The sequence below is a fragment of the Dasypus novemcinctus genome, chromosome 21 (assembly GCF_030445035.2).
Source record: "Dasypus novemcinctus isolate mDasNov1 chromosome 21, mDasNov1.1.hap2, whole genome shotgun sequence".
Taxonomy (NCBI): domain Eukaryota; kingdom Metazoa; phylum Chordata; class Mammalia; order Cingulata; family Dasypodidae; genus Dasypus; species Dasypus novemcinctus.
In genome coordinates, this window is record NC_080693.1 from 76529093 (window position 1) to 76535032 (window position 5940).

At 46.0% G+C, this 5940-nt stretch overlaps 1 long non-coding RNA gene across 1 annotated transcript; it reads right to left on the reverse strand.

Moving 5' to 3' along the window:
• Positions 1-2704: 2704 nt before the first annotated feature.
• On the reverse strand, positions 2705-4941 carry LOC139437179 (uncharacterized). Its single transcript, XR_011646937.1, has 3 exons — positions 4882-4941; positions 3891-3979; positions 2705-2784 (listed from the first exon to the last, which is right to left on the reverse strand). It is a non-coding gene; the product is annotated as an uncharacterized lncRNA (long non-coding RNA).
• Between the last annotated feature and the right edge of the window lie 999 nt (positions 4942-5940).

The window sequence follows — 5940 nt, forward strand, 5'->3', positions numbered from 1 at the left end:
TTGGAAATTTTAGCCCAAGAGGAGGCTGGATGGAATTATCCTGGAAGTGTAGTATCCCTTTTCAAATATAAACATTGAACAATTACCCACGGGTTACCCCTTCCTTGCTCAGCACACTGAGAAGATCCTGGCTCTTCTCAGGCAGGTCTGCCTCCCAGCCTCGGTGCCTCCAGGTTCTTCCACCAGCTCACCCTCATGTCTTCCAAGACTGTCGCAACCTTGGGACATCTCGGCACATTGAGCATCCTCATCCTGGTGCTTGTTTTGCAAACATTTGGCTGCTTCCCGGGGACCTGTTTCAACCTGAGATCTGGGCTCCCTCTTGGCTGGTTTGGTGAAGGCTTCCTCTCATTTCCCGCTCAGAGCTGATGGCTGGGAGGTGACAAACTATAATACCTTTTTCTCCCATCCCTTCCAAGAGTCCCCAGGAGTCAGAAGCCAGTGTTCGACTTTGACATAAAACTTGGTTAAATAAGGGGGACTTAATAACTAAACAAAATATTTAGAGGAATAGATAAAAGGTCAGAGCAGGACTCCATTCCCTTTCTGACCAAGGGTGGCCCCTCCTCCATGGACAGGGACACCCTCTGATAAGGAAGATAAATGTAGACATGCAGTTGCTTCTCTATCAAAGGAGACTTTCTCTCTTTTCTTTACAGTGCTCTGCTTTAGCCAAACTCACAATGGCTAACTGGGTAGACAGCAAAGTAAATAAAGGTGGCCATAAAATACTAGCTCTCCAGAGCTCTGAGGGAGGCTGTACAGCCAGCTACCTGTCCCTGCAGTGGAGGGAGAGCCTAGTGTATAAACAAGGTTTGCAAGCAAGACTCCATGTATTATCAACATACTACATTCAGCCCCCTGCCAACCACACAGCAGACACAGAAGTCTACCTTAAGCAATGAGGAGATCAGTAAGGTCTTGAGAAAAGAGGCTTTTTGTTCCTAAGAACTAGTCTACCTCCAGAAGTGCAGATGCCTTCTAGAATATGCTAAGTAACTCTTGGGGGCCAGGGCCCCAGAAAAGGGACTCAGCTTCAGGCCACTGATGCTCCTTCTGGCATCCAGAAAACTCCAGGATTAAAGAAAATTCTAGGATCACTGGAAAAAGGCCCCCATGCCTTCTGGGTAAACCTCATCTCACTTCCATTGTGACATTCTTTTTCCCAACATTTAATCATGAAAATTTTCACATCTCCAGAAAAACTGAAAGATTCATACAGTAACACCCTACTCCCACCCCCACCAGAGTCATATTTTTAAGTTATTCCTCTCTTATGAATGGCACTTGAATTCTTAGCCTTTTCTCCATGTAATATTTTTCTAGATACCTTTCATGGCAAAGCTGTGGCTATTCATTGTCACCTGGCTGCTCAAGACGCTATCCATAGCTTTTTTTTTTTTTATTTAATTTCCCCCCCTCCCCTGGTTGTCTGTTCTTGGTGTCTATTTGCTGCGTCTTGTTTCTTTGTCCGCTTCTGTTGTCGTCAGTGGCACAGGAAGTGTGGGCGGCGCCATTCCTGGGCAGGCTGCTCTTTCTTTTCACGCTGGGCAGCTTTTCCTCACGGGCGCACTCCTTGCGCGTGGGGCTCCCCCACGCGGGGGACACCCTTGCGTGGCATGGCACTCCTTGCGCGCATCAGCGCTGCACATGGCCGGCTCCACACGGGTCAAGGAGGCCCGGGATTTGAACCGCGGACCTCCCATATGGTAGACGGACGCCCTAACCACTGGGCCAAAGTCCGTTTCCCTATCCATAGCTTCTTTTGGCCCAGGTTTCAGTCTCAGGTAGACCTAGGTTTGAATCTCAGCTCTGCCACTTGCTGGTTAAGTGACCTTGGATACATTTTATTTTATTGCAGTTAGCCTACATTTGCCTTCATTTTAATATGGGCATAAAATCTAACCCAACTAACCTATATCAAGCACTAGATACCAGGAACATTTCCACATGACATGCACTAGCCTGAATCCTCACAGTTACATTATGAGGTAAACACTAGCTCCATTCCCCGCATCGCACAGACAGAACCTGGCTGGAAATCCAGGCCACTGGACTCGTGAGACTGGAGTCTTAAACTGTCACCATGTTCCCCTGCTGCCTTGTAGTGCTGCTATGAGATGAGCAATAGAGCACACAGCTTTAACTCAGAGGGGTATCCAAGCCATTCAATTATTATTACTGTTGCCACTTGGAAAGCTGTTTTCTGCATGGCTGGCCAAGACCACTGCGGCAAAGTACTGTTTTGAGAACCCAGATTTTTAATTCAGAACACTGGATGGAATAAGGAAATGGCAAATGTTAAGATGCCATAATTGGATACTACTATGGCATATCAGACAAATAGATTTCAGACTCAAGCACTAGTTAAAGTATACCTTTTACTGGCTGGATCATCTTTTCTTTTTTAAATAGTGATGGAAATCTATCAAATCTAAACTCCATCCATATGCTCCACTGTAAACATGGCTATCGACATTGTAGAACTCTTTCCAGACTGGTTCATCTCTCATCTGTTCTGCTCAAAGATATTTTCCATGGTGGCTGCCACATAAATACGAAACACTGAAGACTCTGGGGCTTGTGCCCCGTAGATGATTAGCTCTTCTCTCTTTCTAGGGTAAGGCATGAGTTTCCTTAAAAGCAAACAAACTTCCGTCTTTCATCCCCCAAAGCCTTTGCCTTCATTCAACCCTTCCCTCACCTCAAGCTCCTCCAAGGTTCCTCTAGCCAGACTCTTCCACAAGGAAGCACCTCAGAGACTTCTCAGTTAAGGCCCCCAACCTTAGCAAAGGAAAAAGAAAATAAAATGAGTGAACTCTTTTGATGAACAGCTTCCATTGAGTAAGAGATACAACTGAAGCCCAGAGATGTGACAAAGTTCCAGAGAGGGGATCCAGTCAGAAACAAACCACTGACTCACCAATAGCAACTCTCCCAAAGTCGAGTTAGGAGCAATTCCAGAGCTATAGCGTGTCCACACACACAGAATTCTTGTTAAAATCTAAAGAGAAGGAGAAGCAAGGGGGAAGAAGGGGTAAAAGGAGGTAGCGGGATCCATGGGAGGGCCTGCCTATACCCATGAGAATTATATTTGGGAACTTGCTATTGGAAAGCATTATCCTGTCAAGGCTTTATCCTTCCTTGAGCTGTGGAAGTTCACTGCCAGCAACAGACTTGTCACCGCAGAGACACAACCAAAGATGGGAAGAGTAAGAGATGTTGTTAGGTGGGCTGGCATTACAACCTTGCAGACTGACCTGTTTTCTAACATGCCCAGAGAACCATGTGAAGCCAAGTGTTCCCCACACTGGGCCAGACTTTCCGACCCCACCTTGGGGGTCTGCCAGTTTTTGCTGGCTCTGGCTCCAATGTCGAGCCTTCTTGTGAAATGACTGGTACTTCCTGCTTCCCGTCGCACCCCAGATCCAGACACACCACCTCTCCCTGGGTATCCGCCCCTATGGACTGAGCAAAGGGAGCCAAGGGGCTCTTGAAGACAGAGGAGCCCCTGTTCAGGCAAGAGAAGCGAAAGAGCAAGGCCACCTCCTTCCCTGTTTCCTAGTGTGCTCCTGCCTTCCCCCTACCCCCTCCCCCTAGTGTGGTCCCCACTCCCTGGCCTGGACCCAGCAGCACATTCCTGCTTCTTTGTGTCCCAGCCTCCCCAGCTGCAAGGCCTTGGGGATGATCAGAGTTATAGCTCCAAGAAATTCTCATCTCCGTAGACCTGTCTACCCACCTCCCACCTGGCCTCCAGAGAATCAGCCAACATTCCTTCAGTCCCACAGAGAAAGGGTGTGACTTAGGATTGCTCAATGAGGCCTCCACGCCAACATCTTATGCCCCCAAAACAATAGAGATGTATTTGTCTTGGACTTCATTAATTTTACCTGATTTCTCCTTTGATTAGCAGAAAGGAACTCCCCTCCTTTCCCCTAGACTTGCACTTCAGCTTCTGCAGCAGCATTTCACCCCCAACCTGGGGAAAGTAAAACCTGGGATCAGGACTGGAGTGACATCAGCGAGTTTGAGAAACTCTGTCCCTTTCTCCTGGGCTTTCTCACACGTGGGAATCATCTCTTGGGAGTCTCCGTCCCATCTCTGATCTGTTTGTTTTGGATGCTAATCCCAGGATGCTGGGTGAGGTGTTAGTCAGACTGACCTTTCCTGCTTTCTGAGTCATGATCTTAGATCACTAAGTCAGGTATCAGTGTTGGAAATGAAAATCAATGCGTGCGGCCTGGAAAAGGGAACAAGGAAGGTGGGAACAAGGGGGTGAAAAGGGAAGGTGACACTTCGTTTTTCCATTGAAACCAGCAAACAAAAATCTATCTATGTGCTATCAAACTCATCCTCCTCAAAAAGAATTCTGCTTGTTTGGCATGAGGCGTATTGCAGAGAAAATTAGACAGCTATGATCCCTTCCTGATACTTATTGCTTCTGAAAGGGCCAGACCAGGTTTTAAGTCTTAAGGCAGCTTCCATCCTACTCCAATCAAAGCTCCTGGGAATTTTCAGGAAAGTTCAGGGAATTTTCTGTTTGATTGTCCACTGAATCCCTGACTTTGTCAGGCTGCCATGGGTATTTAAGAAGCATCATACCTCTCATTAAGCCAGGGCACTAGGTGAACCCACCAATTCCACCCCCAACTCTAGCAAGCAAACACATCTAATAGAATAACAATGCTAATAACAGCAGGTGTTTTGTTTGGACTCGCTTTTTTAAATACAGCTCTTATCCTAGAGGTCAAAACCTTTAGCAGGCCAGGGTCAATGCCACCTAAATATCTAGACAAACACAGAAAAGAGCATCTCATTTCAAATAGAAGAAAATTGACTTTTTAAGGAGGAAGTTGTTTTATTGAAAGCCAAATAACTTACTTTCAAGAGCACAGAGGTCAGATTTTTGGTCTAAAGGACTCCTGATTTAGGCTTATAACCTGAAAGATACGTGGAGGGGGAATTATGTTGACAAGAATCAGCATTTAGGTTGAAGCAAATGTTCTGTCTGCTCAGGCTTTGCTGCATTTGAGTCCAGGACTCTCATGTCTCCTGACCCACCAACAAAAATTTTACTCCCACCTAACCAACTCCAGGATATAGTCTGGGCTTCCTTCCACTTGAAAATATCAAGCATGGTAGGTGCAATCCTTTCCAACAAATATTTGCTGAGCATCAATGACATGCAAGGCATTTGCTCAAATCAGATAATAAAAACCATTACATCCACCCGAGAAACAAATGGTCATATCATATTCTCCATATGTGTTTCCAAAATGCAGCCCCATGCCCTTTTCTTTTTTCTACAAGCCTGTTCTCAAGAAGAAATGACTTGATTATAAAAGGAAAGAAATTGTCCCTATTATCTATTCTCTGAGAAAGCATGCACACACATACCTGTAGAAAGCAATTTTTTTGTCTGGTGAAATTTACATGTATGTCACAGATACAGACATACTAGATTTGTCTAATGCTAAACTCCAACGGCACCAATTTTTAAGACTCTACCAAAAAGAAAAGAGGAAAGGGAAATTTAACAACACCCTAAGGGAGGCAGATCCCCTTTCTATACTGTCAGGTAATTGTTAGCAGAAATCCAGAAATCGGTGGGTAATAGCAAGCCATTTGAAAAGAATGCCAATTCGATTCTATCCTGGTTAAAGAAGATCCAGGAGCTGCCTTTGTTCCTACCTGGGACATTTTGAGAAAACAACAATACCCTCTTTCAGACTCTGTCCGGAATCTCTAAGGTAGGATCCCTGTTCTCCCAGATAAGCACTGGCAGAAGAGGTATCTGCTAGCGAGAGGGAGAAGAGCTCTCCGAGGTCAGCCAGCACTACCCAGGAGAGAGCATCAACCTGGTAAGAGGGAGAGAGCTCGGGGTGCCCCGGGGAGCCAGCATCTTGCTTTCAGACACTGAGCAAGGCTCTCCAGTCCTGG